Source organism: Hyla sarda, chromosome 8 (assembly GCF_029499605.1).
Source record: "Hyla sarda isolate aHylSar1 chromosome 8, aHylSar1.hap1, whole genome shotgun sequence".
Lineage (NCBI taxonomy): Eukaryota > Metazoa > Chordata > Amphibia > Anura > Hylidae > Hyla > Hyla sarda.
The window spans coordinates 94,718,787-94,732,464 of NC_079196.1; positions in this window are offsets into that span (position 1 = coordinate 94,718,787).

The window sequence follows — 13,678 nt, forward strand, 5'->3', positions numbered from 1 at the left end:
GGTTTTTTTGCACGTACGCCATTGACCGTGCGGTTTAATTAATGATATATTTTTATAGTTCGGACATTTACGCATGCGGCGATACCACATATGTTTATTAAATTTTTTTATGATCGTCGCATCTGAAGGGTTAATAGCGCGCAGAACAACAATCTGTGCTGTGCGCTATTAGCCCAGGGTCCCGGCTATCATTAGCAACCGGGACCGAACTGGGATGATGCAGGGTCACGGCGTGATCCCGTTTTAAATACAGGGACTGGGCGCAGGGCATACAGGTACGCCCTGCGTCCTTAAGAAGTTAAAAAAAATTGCTCCCCCTCAGCAGACTGAACTGCAATACTTGTTTTTTTCTTCTTCCTTTTCAAGGTTCCTTTAGTCCATGGATGAGCTCACACTCCATCCTCCTTGTCAGAATAGGGGCATCCTCTGGGTCACAGTTGCACTCACTGCGCAGATTGTGGTCCTGTGTGCCCAGACAGATATCCAGCTCTGTGACTTATGTGCAATATGTATTGGACCCCCAACTCCTAAGCCAACTGTATGAAACCAAAGAATGCTAAATAAAGACACAGCACATTGTAATCAGGTGTCAATTAGTCACAATTTTATTTAAAATCACATGACACCAAAAATGGCAAGCCTTCAACTCACGAAGATTCACTCTCCAGCACTCAGGTGAGGAAAAAACCCCTGTGGGGGAAACCTCGAGGGAGCCATGTCTAGAGAGTTGCCCCTCCTCTGGAGCTAGGGGGTAATGCCAATATGTAACAGCATAGCTTAAGAATTTTTACATGTAAAATGATTTACAGACAACAACACAATAACAATAAACTTTAACCCCTTAAGGACCCGGGGTTTTTCCATTTTTGCATTTTCGTTTTTTCCTCCTTACCTTTAAAAAAATCATAACTCTTTCAATTTTGCACCTAAAAATCCATATGATGGCTTATTTTTTGCACCACCAATTCTACTGAAGTCAGTCATTTTACCCAAAAATCTACATTGAAACGGAAAAAAAATCATTGTGAGACAAAATTGGAAAAAAAAACCCACAATTTTGTTACTTTTGGGGGCTTCCGTTTCTACAAAGTACATTTTTTGGTAAAAATGACACCTTATCTTTGTTCTGTAGGTCCATACAATTAAAATGATACCCTACTTATGTAGGTTTGATTTTGTCGTACTTCTGGAAAAAATCATAACTACGACTTTGAACGGTGCGTCTAAAGGGTTAATAGCGTGCGGCACCGCGATCAGTGCCGCACACTATTAGCCACGTGTCCCGGTCATGCTGACTATAATAGACTTGACTTGTAGGTAGTGACAGCAGACATAGAAGACTTGACTTACTGGCATGTGGCTGTAGGTGGCTTGAGGCTTCCAGATGTGCTGGACACTAGCTCTGAGATGTCTGGTCTTTACTCAAACATCAAACACATCATGTGAACACATTATCATGTGACTAGCTTAAAGGTCCTTAATACATAACACACATAACACTATACATTGTATATATCACTATGGGGGAGACACTGCAGGAGAGCCCCTAGGACTCAGAGGGACTCAATCTGACAGGGCCTAGGTACTGTATGGGACTATATCCCGTACTGGGACATCACAAACCCCCGTACTTAACAGAAGTTGTCCTCGACTAATGGTCCTGTAAGGCTTGAAGATCGAACCTCTTCGGTTTCTGAAATAAGCGGTAACTCAGGACTGGCAGGACTTGTAGACATGGACATCGGTGAGGCAGGTGGTCTGGAGACTGGAGTATAGACTGGCACCAACGGTGACAGGACTTGAGCTGGTGAGGTGACTAGAGTTGGTTGCACCTGCCCATGAGTTGGCATGATAACGAAGATTGCAGGTTGGCTTGGAGAGAACATGGGCAGATCCATGGATGAGTGAATTCCCTCTCGGGTTCATACTCCCTCGCAGGTCTGACTGTCGGTGGTGAAGGTACGGGGAGCACAGGAAGGTCTTCTTTGTGGCAAAACCAGACATTGTTGCCTATCTGGAGAGGTTTGGTGGAGGCGTGACGATTGTAGTCTTGCTGTTTTTTTTTTATTTAGAGCCGAGGAACGTGCTCTTGAATCACCCAAAGTGCAAGAAAAAGTGCAAACCTGTTACACTAAAAAAAGTGCACCAAGGATGCGGTCTATCGCGGTCTATCAGTACTTCTCTGACAGGAGAGAGGCCCCCAAACAAACCTTACCCTTCGCCTCCAGACCAAAAGGTACCTGCAAGGTTCCAGGTTTGATGTCCCTTGTCGCCGAAGCTACTAAGGGACCACAAATGTTCCCGGCATCCCCCTTGGTGTTAGGCAAGGTATCTGCCTGCAGAGCTGTAAACGGTCGGTACCCTGCCCATGCAGGAGTACCCAGGGTTTTTGCAGGGAGGTGAGGAACCTGATGGCCACACACACCTCGCCTAGACAGGACACCTAGAAGGGCTACCGCATCCTAACAATCCTGTGAACACACAACACGCAAAAAGGGACACAGTGACAAAAAAAAAGAAATAAGTGAATGTGCGCAGGTATACTGCCCGGACATCCGGCCGGATCTATAAACATTTCTCTGATCCTAGCCAGAAGGCCGGGAATCAAGAGGTGAGTGCCACTAGGGGAAGAGTTCATGGTGCCCGTGCTTCCACTCAGTCAGACTATCCTTCCAGTGAGTTTCGGCACCTCGAGGTCATCACTCCCCGAGGCACTAAAGTATCTCGGCTCTAGACCCTCTCAGCCTCATGGCGAGACCTGGAGGAAACAGGTCACATCGGGTCTGAACCCTCAGAACCAGCCCTGGAACACCCTGGTACACCTGCCACCAACCATGTAGCACCCATCCCTTGCTGTTGCCGCTGTTGAGCCTCGCCATCTTTTTGTTGACAATCTCTTTTGCTTCCTGGATCCATCTTTGGTAGTCGGAGACCCACTCCATAGAAGCTTGTGGAGAGTTGTTGAAAGGAGCTTGGAGTCCAAACGTCTCGTCCTTTGGCAGCTGGCTTTGTCGACCCATCATCAGGTAGAATAGAGTGTATCCAGTAGAACAGTGGACTGTGTTATTATAGATTTCTAACAACTCAGGCAACAACCGGGTCACTCTTCGTGTTTGGACACAGATGCTGCTCGCAGCATGTGGATGAAGACTTGATTAATGCGCTCACAGAGCCTGTTCTCTTGAGGGTGATAAGCAGTCATCTGGAGTTTCTTGCAGGCATGGAATTGACACAGTTCCTGGAAGAGTTAGGCCTCGAAGGCCGTTGCTCAGTGCGTTAGGACAGACTCCGGACACCCCAGTATTTGCACCCAATGGGAGTAGAACATCTGGGCCGTGGTTTTGGCTGTTAGGTCTTTAACTGGGACTACGGCAACCCACTTGGAGTAGTGATCCACCATGGTGAGAGTATAAGTGTACCCAGACCGGGTAGGAAACAACTTGACATGGTCTAGCGTGACCAACTGGTTAGGCCTTTCACTCTCGATGGAATAGAGAGGAGCTCTGGAGTCCTTGCCCCCATTCTTGGTGACGTTGCAGATAGCACACTCACTGCACCATTTCTCAATGTCGCTTTGCTTCCCAATCCAGTAGCATCTTCGCCTGACAGTAGCTTCGGTCTTGTGGACTCTAAAGTGTCCCAACTGATCATGGTAGGCGTTGAGGACCATCACCACGTCTCTTCAGGTTACCAGGATCTGATTAAGTCGTTCACCTGAAACCAGATCCAAAGAGTTTCGGAACAACAGTCCCTTGTGTAAGAACAGTGGCTTCAACTCGTACTCGCTCTAAGCCCGGCGTAGACAGGCTGGTACTTTTTTCAACAGAAGGTAGTCCAACAGATCCCCCATGACTCGACTGTCGTCCTGCAGAGTCTTCCAGATATATTGGTCTTCCTGGACCTTCTCGGACCTGGATCCACCCTCTTCAAAGATGGTCGCAGTATCCTGTCGTGACTGGGCGGTGTCTTTCTTTAATAGGTGGGCTGTCGCCTGTCAGAATCTGGTGCTGGATCATAGATGTCCGTCCAAAGACTGCTGTATGCTTACTGAAAGCTTCTTGGTACCTCTTGGTGACATTAATGACCCCATTGACTTGATCCTTGCGAGTGGTCTCGTCTCCCACTTGAAGTTGTGCCCACCGGGGCTCAGAGGGATTGTCAGCAGGACCCGGAGTCACTTGAGCTGCCCATTGTCACGCCACCTTGCGTTCTGATAAGATGTCACTTGATTCTAGAAGATACAACTGGGCGACCGGAGTGTATTTCAGTAAGACTGTAGCAACACTGGACAGATTGACTAGTCGGACTGGAACTCTCCCATTGGTAGCGGTGACAAGACTTCTCGCCGCTCGAACAAGAGGATGATCTTCTAATTGTATAGGCTCCAGCAGGGCTTGATAGTCCTTTTTTCTCACTCCAGGACGTGCACGGCACCAAAGGACTGTCTCTGTGTTGGGTTGTAAGGTCACCGACCTGATGTCTTGAATTTGCACTTTGCAAACTTCACCTTGCCGGTTGGCAAACTTCTGCTCTGCTTGGAGAACCTTTAAGTGGTACTGGGCAGCCCACTGGCCTGAGGGGGACATGTAGGGGAGAGAGGCATGCAAGGAATCTACAATGTCAGTAAACAATGTTTCATGATATTCATTCCCAATATGAACTCTGCAGACCCCTTATCAGACACATCAGTCACAATCACTCCCTGTCCCCTGAGTGCATGCTTCCCCCAACTGGATGGTGGGCTCCCAATATCCATGTCTGGATATTGGTTTCCCGTTACCTGCTACTACCCTGAAATCAACATCATCAGGTTCACACAATAAATTAGCATTCCAGTACTTGTAAAAAACATCTTTGGATATAGTAGACACTTGTGACCCTGTATTAATGCCTCCAACTGGATACCTTCTACAATGACTTTTACATAAGTGCAGGGGGTGACATAAAGTGAGAGTCCTGACTGTTCCCGATTGTTCTGGGTTCCGACCTGATGTCTGTTTTCCTGAGGGCCGGTCCGCGACCACAGGGGAAATCCATTGAAATCCCAGCATTGTACTTTCCAATGTCCAGATTTGTTGCAGTAGGTACAAAAGGGCCTTTGGGTCCCTGGGGGCCTATTAGGCAGGTTATTGCAGGGATTTCAATGAAGGGGGCAGAAGTAGCTACAGGTCTCCTAGGTAGGGGTGGCTCACGGTCGGCCAGAACGGCCCGACTGGTAAGCTCCTTCACAGCCTGGGTCAATTGTTTAAGGTCCTGTTCAACACTCTGAAACTCTGAGGCTGTGGAGGCTGGTAGGGTATTGGACACGGGGGCGGGAGCCGGTGATGGTGGCATGGGGCCAGCTGCCGCACCCAGGGGCTCTGGCATAGGGGCACAACTTTCTTCAGACTCAGTCCCGGGCTCTATGACCTGAATAGCCAGTCTCTTAAAAACAGGGAAGGACAAATTGGAGTTTTGTAATGCTAACATCCTCAACTGAGCATTGTCTAATTTCTTGTGAGCATCATCAATAAACCTGTCCATCAATACTTTGTTACCCTGACCGGGAGCGATATCATCTAATTTTTGAACAGTCTCTAGGGCATTTTGTAAAGCTACTGCATAAGGTCTCAGAGTCTCACCTGGTTTCTGCCGTCTCTCATACAACCGGAGGCGTACCTCTGATGGAGAATGGGACTCCAATACCTGTTACAATCCCTCGAAGATCTGCTCTACCATTGCCTTCTCGGAAGCGGGCCAGGTGCGGACTTCCTCAAGAGCTGGTCCTTGCAGTTGTTTTCTGAGCAGCGGCACCGGTTGATTAGGAGGAAGAGAGTAAAAGACAGACAAACAAACTCTGAATCTTCTCCTTGAAATCCCTCAGGGTGAAGGGGTCTCCGTTGTAGATAGGAAGGACAGGATTCCCCAAAAATACTGGTGCTGATGCTGGAACACCCCCATTGTTGACATGGACTGCAAGCGGGACCGGCAGCATCCCGACCGCTGGAGTAGCAGGTGTTCCCACTGCTGGTGATGGAGGGGCACTGTGGCCAAGTTGATTTGGAGAGCTGGGTGCTGACATCTCGTCGATCTCCTTGAGTGCACTGTCACTTTAAGGTGATTTGAGTGCGCCGTCTCTGGAGTGTGCTGTCTCTTTAAGAAGATTTTGGGTGTGCTGGCCCTTTAAGATACTTGGCAATTGACAGCAGCGGTTTAACGCTTAATTAACAGGAACCTCCTGAGTAGCATTCCCCCCCCCCCCCCCTCCACTGTGCAGCGAGCACCCAGGGACTTCGTTAGGCACTGAGGGGTTAATGTTTGCTGCCAATGGTGCTGGAGAATTGGTGCGGAAGATCGTTGGTTTATGCAGAGTATTGCAGAGCCGGACCCAGCCGCCAGAACTTTCAATATGGCTGCGCCCAGGGGACTTCCTGTTTGGTCCGGTTGGTAAAGTCTTCCCCCGTGCAACACGGGGCGGATCTTTAGTTCTGTCTCGCACACTGAAAAGGCGTCACCGTTGGGGACTGATGGGGTGGACCTGAGCCACTTGCGCGTGCAGGAAAGACCGGACTCTGTTCAACCCCTTAAGGTACTGACTTCACACACTTGGTAATATCAATTAACAGTCTTTCTTCACCTCCCCCACTAATTTATCAGCGCCCACTAATAACTCTTTGCAATCAGGACAATCCCATACAATTTTCTGGTGCAAACTTTGTCGCAACTGCATGCGATTTGCTTTGGACACAGTTCAGACTCAGACTAGGGGGAGGACTTGTGGCTTTATGGCTAAGGCACACACCCGTATCCTGTTTGTGACGCCAACATTTTGAGGTATCTGGAGTGTGAAGTTGAGATGTATAGGGCAGATGTTGCCCAGGGGCAGGTGTAATTAACCCCTAAATGTTTGTGACGCCAGGTCGTGGTTTTCCCGGTAACCATCTGAATGGTAGTACCGCTATCCCAAGGTTAGGCAGGGCAATAATAGTCCAAGACAAGGTTGGGTTAACGGTAGCTTTACTGAGGTAGACATATGGAAATAGTCTTTACAGCTAGGCCAGGATCCCAGTGAGGTTGCCAGTAACATAGAAGGACCTCGCAGCTTGCTGGGACTTGTAGTGACTTTGACAGACTTTACGACAGCCACGCTGACTATAATAGACTTGACTGTAGGTAGTGACAGCAGACATAGAAGACTTGACTTACTGGCAAGTGGCTGTAGGTGGCTTGAGGCCTCCAGATGTGCTGGACACTAGCTCTGAGAAATCTGATCTTTACTGTACCTCAGATAAAGACAGGTAGAAGAGAGAGGTTGTAATGGCTCCCCCTCTTATAAAGGGGAGCTGAGCCAGAAGCCCATAGGTCAAGCTGCAGGTCACCTGGTTAGCTGGTGCTCTCTGGGTAACAAACACATCATGTGAACACATTATGTGAACAAAGACTCAAACCCTGCTGCCACTTGATTTCTGGCCTTAAACTCATTAGGCACTCCGCGTGGAACCCGTATCCTGTCCAGGGTGAATCTGAAAGGATATGGAGGGGCATAGCCAGTTGGACTACAGCACAATCCCCTCGGGTATTGGCTGGGATCCTCTTAGCCGTTTATCTCCGCATAACCACCAGACGTCAGCCCTTTGGGTATCATGCTCAACCCAGCCACCATCTTTCCCTATCTTGTTAATTCTCTCCATACAGTAGTCATCAGGCAACGATCCCAGGTTTGTACCGCTCTCATTCCCTGGGAGTGCACAGAGAGTAAAATTGCCAGAAAATGCCATGACCGCTAGGGGTATTTGAGATGTCTGGACCTGGGGAAACAATAAACTCAATGTATGACAGGTTGTGTTAGTATCAGGTTTGTATTCTTGTTTGGAGGAGTTTCATCATACAATTTATACCTTCTGGATCTGTACCAGGGTTTAAAGGAAAGGGTGCTCTAGCTAATTGGGGCCTGGCACCCTCATAGACTAAGCAGATTTCTCTTTTTAATGTTTTGGCTTTATAGATTAGCCATTCTAGCCACTCATTGTTATCTTGATACCTTGTCTCTAGGGCTATGGCATCCTCTATGGTGAGGTCGGTAAACCTTATAGTTTTATTTAAAGGTGTACTCCCGTAGAAAACTTTTTTTTTAAATCAACTGGTGCCAGAAAGTTAATCAGATTTGTAAATCACTTCTATTAAAAAATCTTAATCCTTCCAGTACTTTTTAGGGGCTATATACTAAAGAGAAATCAAAAAAAGAAATGCATTTCCTCTGATATCATGACCACAGTGCTCTCTGCTGACCTCTGCTGTCCAATTTAGGAACTGTCCAGAGCAGGAAAAAATCCCCATAGCATATGCTGCTCTGGACAGTTCATAAAATGGACAGCAGAGGTCAGCAGAGAGCACTGTGGTCATGACATCAGAGGAAATGCATTTCTTTTTTGGATTTCTCTTTAGTATACAGCCCCTAAAAAGTACTGGAAGGATTAAACATTTTTAATAGAAGTGATTTACAAATCTAGTAAGAATTAAACAAAAACCAACCCCTCAAAACTAGTATCAGAAAAACTGATACATAGATTAAATCTGGTTGAATATAAATTAAGACCGTGCTTCAATTATATGATACAAAAGGATATGTAATTTTAATAAAATACAATTATATATGCAAAATAAACCTCATAGCACAGGGCCCTTGTGCAGAGGTAATAAAGATTATAAGACCATATATTGTAACATTAGTTAATATACACAGATATCTAGCACTGTTTTTATAGAAAAGATGACATTTTCCAGTAATCCGGTATCTGATAATCCAGACAATAATGGAAATCCAGACAATAATGGAATGTCCCGTATTTTGAGTCAAGTCCTGAGATAGTAAGAGATGACAGATTACAAATATAATTACCAGCCTGGTAGATTACTCAGCCGTGATCTCCTTAGGACAAAAGGCGAGGTCCGCAATGCTTGGGTGGTATACAACGCTGGCATGCGTTATCGTGCCGGTCTGCCTCCCACAGACCAGGATGAAATTGGAATTGTGCCGCTCCCAAGGTGCTCGCTGATGGATGGTAACAAGCGGCTTCTGGACGCAGACCACGTGGTGTCCTATGGCGTGGGACATTAAAGGCAATCGGCAAGACTGCCTGGATACTGGATCCGGATAGTACGGCTGGCTGGATGAAGATCTTTGACTGCATTCAGGACTGGTCTGAAAATCTTCAAGTGAGTTTGTGCTCAATAGGTATCGGTGATACCATATACTTTTTTAAAAACACCTAGACGCGTTTCAGGGCACTTGTTTGTCAAAACAGCCCTTTCCTCAGTAGGCTTATATGCCTATTGAGGAAAGGGGCGTTTTGACAAACAAGTACCATGAAACGCGTCTAGGTGTTTGAGGTTGTGGACAGGTGTCTTTTATACTGATAACAAGTTCAAACAGATTCCATTAATACAGGTAATGAGTGGAGGACAGAAGAGACTCTTAAAGAAGTTGTTACAGGTCTGTGAGAGCCAGAAATCTTGCTTGTTTGTTGGTGACCAAATACTTATTTTACCGAGGAATTTACCAATTAATTCATTAGAAATCGGACAATGTGATTTCCTGTATTCTTTTCCCCCATTCAGTCTCTCGTAGTTGAGGTATACCTATGATGAAAATTACAGGCCTCTCTCATCTTTTAAGTGGGGGAAGTTGCACAATGGTGGCTGACTAAATACTTTTCCCCCCCACTGTGTATATGTATATATATATATATACATATACACATACACACATACATTACCGTGTTTCCCCGAAAATAAACCCTACCCCGAAAGTAAGCCCTAGCAGGATTATGGGGTAGGGCTGCAATATAAGCCCTACCCCGAAAATAAGACCTAGTCCAGGGGTAATCTGCTGGCAGACCGCGGACCAGATCCGGACTGCGGCCGCCAGTAATGCCCGCAGACCCCACATGGCCACCACAGTAATGCCCGCAGACTCCACACACCTCCCCCCCCCCCGGCCGCCACAGTAATGCCCGCAGACCCGATACCGCGCCCGGCCACCACAGTGCGGTAATGCCCGCAGATTCCACATCCCCCCGGCCACCCCAGTAATGCCCGCCGACCCCACAGCCCCCCTCAGCCACCCCGCTGCCTCCTTTGGCTGGTCCCGCGGCACCCGCGGCAAGTTAGCTTACCGTAATTCAGCCGGGGCAGGGACGCTGACGTTCTAAAACGTACGTCACGGACGTGACCCTGCCCCCAGCTGCTAAGCAACAGGAGAAGATCTCGCCGCAGGGTACCGTACGGTAAGAAAGTGAAATGAGTACCGGTACTCAAGTTTATTTTGGCAGAGGGGTGGGGGGCACTGTAGGACAGTGTTTCCCAACCAGTGTGCCTCCAGCTGTTGCAAAACTACAACTCCGAGCATGCCCGGACAGCCAAAGGCTGTCCGGGCATGCTGGGAGTTGTAGTTTTGCAACAGCTGGAGGACATTGGTTGGGAAACACTGCTGTAGGGTACGGTAGGAGTGTGGAGGACGACAGGGGAAGGGGAGGATGGAGGGCTGAAGGAGTATGGGGGGCTGCAGGAGTGTGGAGGATGCCCCCTATCCTCCACACTCCTGCAGCCCCCCATCCTTCAAACTCTTGCAGCCCCCCATTCTCCACACTCCTGCAGCCTCCCATCCTCCACACTGCTGTAGCCCCCCATCCTTCACACTCCTGCAGCCCCCCATCCTTCACACTCCTGCAGCCCCCCATCCTCCACACTCCTGCAGCCCCCCATCCTCCACACTCCTGCAGCCCACCATCCTTCACACTCCTGCAGCCCCCCATCCTCCACACTCCTGCAGCCCCCCATCCCCCACACTCCTGCAGCTTCCCATCCTCCAAACTTCTGCAGCCCCCCATACTGTAAATAAATAAGCCCTACCCTGAAAATAATGTTTTTTTGTGACTAAAATTAATATAAGACTCGGTCTTATTTTCGGAGAAACACAGTACTATTTCTTATCGCTTTTGCTTGTCTTAAATCCTCACACCCAATCAACTGGCACAGATCTATTAGTATTGTGCTGCTGGTTCCATCCGAGAATGTCAAATTAAGAGGTCTACCCACAGCCACCCAGTCTGCTTGTTGTGTCTGATCATGGTGGGAATGGTAAAGGTTGGAGATTATCCCTCCAAAGATTCCTGGAGTTCCCACCAGACTCACCACAAGTATTATCCCTATCATCCTATCTAGCTGAGGAGCTCCAAGGGGTAGGGTATTGGAGGCTTCACCGGTTTGAGACAGTTTCTGCCTTAGGCTGGGTTCACACCACGTTTTGTTATCGGCCGTATGCGGTTTCCCGACCGCAGGCAAAAACGTGGTGGACCGCGTTTTTGCCTACGGTCGGGAAACCGCATACGGCCGAAAACGAAGTCGACCGGAGGCTGTGGTTCACTCCGGTCGGCTCATAGACATACATTAAATACGGTTCCCGAATACGGTTGAGCGCGGGCGCAGCGATTAAGCCCCGCCCCCCTCCCAGCCGTATACGGGAACCGTATTTAACAAAACGTGGTGTGAGCCCAGCCTTATGCAGAATCTCCCTTTGTAGCCGGACTTATTGGAGTCCCCTCAGCCTCTGTTCTGCCTGCAGAACCGTTTTGCTCACTTTACTTTGTAAAGACTCACTGATTATATACAACCCTAGAACAAAATACACACTGGATTAAACATGGAGAAACACAAATAGAACAGAATCAGAACACAAACAGAAATAGCATCACAAGCCACATTACATACTCCTAGATAGAAAAATAGCACGAAATGCAAACCAGAATTTTATCCGCGGAGATACAGAATTATAACCAAAACAAAAACAGAAAATAACACAAATACAGTGTGAACATACACAGAGACACAGAAGTTTAACTAGAAATCACCAGCCTGATAAATAGCCTTGCTGAAAAACTGTATTTAGCTATCATTATTCAACTGAACATCGCATACTCCAGAATTTCCACTAATCCGGCAACTTTTGCATTTACTAAAAGTATGCACTGCAAGCATTGAATACCTGATTTATCCTATGATATTATGGGCCTCATTTACTAAGAGTTTCGGGTTTTTACTAGTGGGAAAAGTTGTTTCAGACATGCGGGATTCCTCTCTATTCACTATTGGGAAAAGTCGGGAACATTTTCTGACCAGCTTTTTCTAGGTCGATATTTCCAGCCATTTACCCACAGGATTTTCAGTGAATTCCATAGTAAATCGGTCGGGTTGTGAAACCACTCCCATTTTTGGCCGGCCACGCCCACTTTTGCGGGTTTGTCGGATTTTTCAGGCGCACACTGGCGCAGACATGTCTCAGACATGTCTCAGACAAAATAACCAGACAAAAACTGGTCGGTTTCAGCTTAGTAAATGAGGCCCTATGTCTTTAGCATTTATTAAAACCATTCACAAATTCTCCTATGGCAATTATACATTATACAAGCCCCTCCTTTTGGAATACTTGGGCGTTGGCTAGTCCCCGGACGCCATTTTGAAACATAGCTCTATGCCTATGCTTTGAAGATTCTATATTTTTATACAACAAAGATTAAACATGTCACATCTCACATAAGAGATGGGAAAAAGAAGTTTGACTTTGTCTTCCATTACCATGGAAATACAATACTCACTGGAAAATGTGGCATGTTAGATATAGCAAGCGTTGTATATACAGTAAATAACACAGATTTCACAACATCATACACTCACACATGTACACAGACTCCAGGCAGAGAGGAGATGGGGAGGGCTGTATTTCAGAATACACAACACTAAGGGCCCTTCACACATTCACAAAAACTATAAAAGGATAAAATGATGCAAATAAATTCACATAAAATTCAATTAATACCACATGGATTTTCTTTATCTTTTTGCTAGTTTGAAATTATTCATTATAACACTTTTTATTTATACCAACAGTTTTAAAAATAAAAGTATTCCCTACTATTATTATTATGCTATTCATTGGTTCCAGGGGACCCCTGTGGTTCCCCCTGAATCCTTTAAGTACATTCTTAAACAAAGTATTAACACTTTTTACAGTTCCAACAAACTTTTTGGTCTCTTCTACATTCATAACCCTTCTTCATCTACATTCTTGTACCATAGTATCACTTACATAAACATTCACCTTTTCTAATCCCACCTTCCCCTGCGCCTTCTGTAACTTACCGTTGTTTCTCATTCTCTTGACATGCAGTAACCCTTACATTTTTCTTTGCCTTTTAGCTTATAACTTTATTGTTATCCCCTTTTTGCTTTTACAAATACATTGGGGCCTAATTTATTTATTTATTTGTTTTTACACTTTTTAATTCTTTTTGTTTAAAAGTCTGGGGATAACCCGTAGGCCCTCACTATTACTTACAGTCATGGCCGTAAATGTTGGCATCCCTAAAATAGTTCACGAAAATGAAGTATTTCTCACAGAAAAGGATTGCAGTAACACATGTTTTGCTATACACATGTTTATTCCCTTTGTGTGTATTGGAACTAAACCAAAAAAGGGAGGAAAAAAAGCTAATTGGACATAATCTCACACCAAACTCCAAAAAGTGGGCTGGACAAAATTATTGGCAACTTAACTTAATATTTGGTTGCACACCCTTTGGAAAAAATAACTGAAATCAGTTGCTTCCTATAACCATCAATAAGCTTCTTACAACTCTCAGCC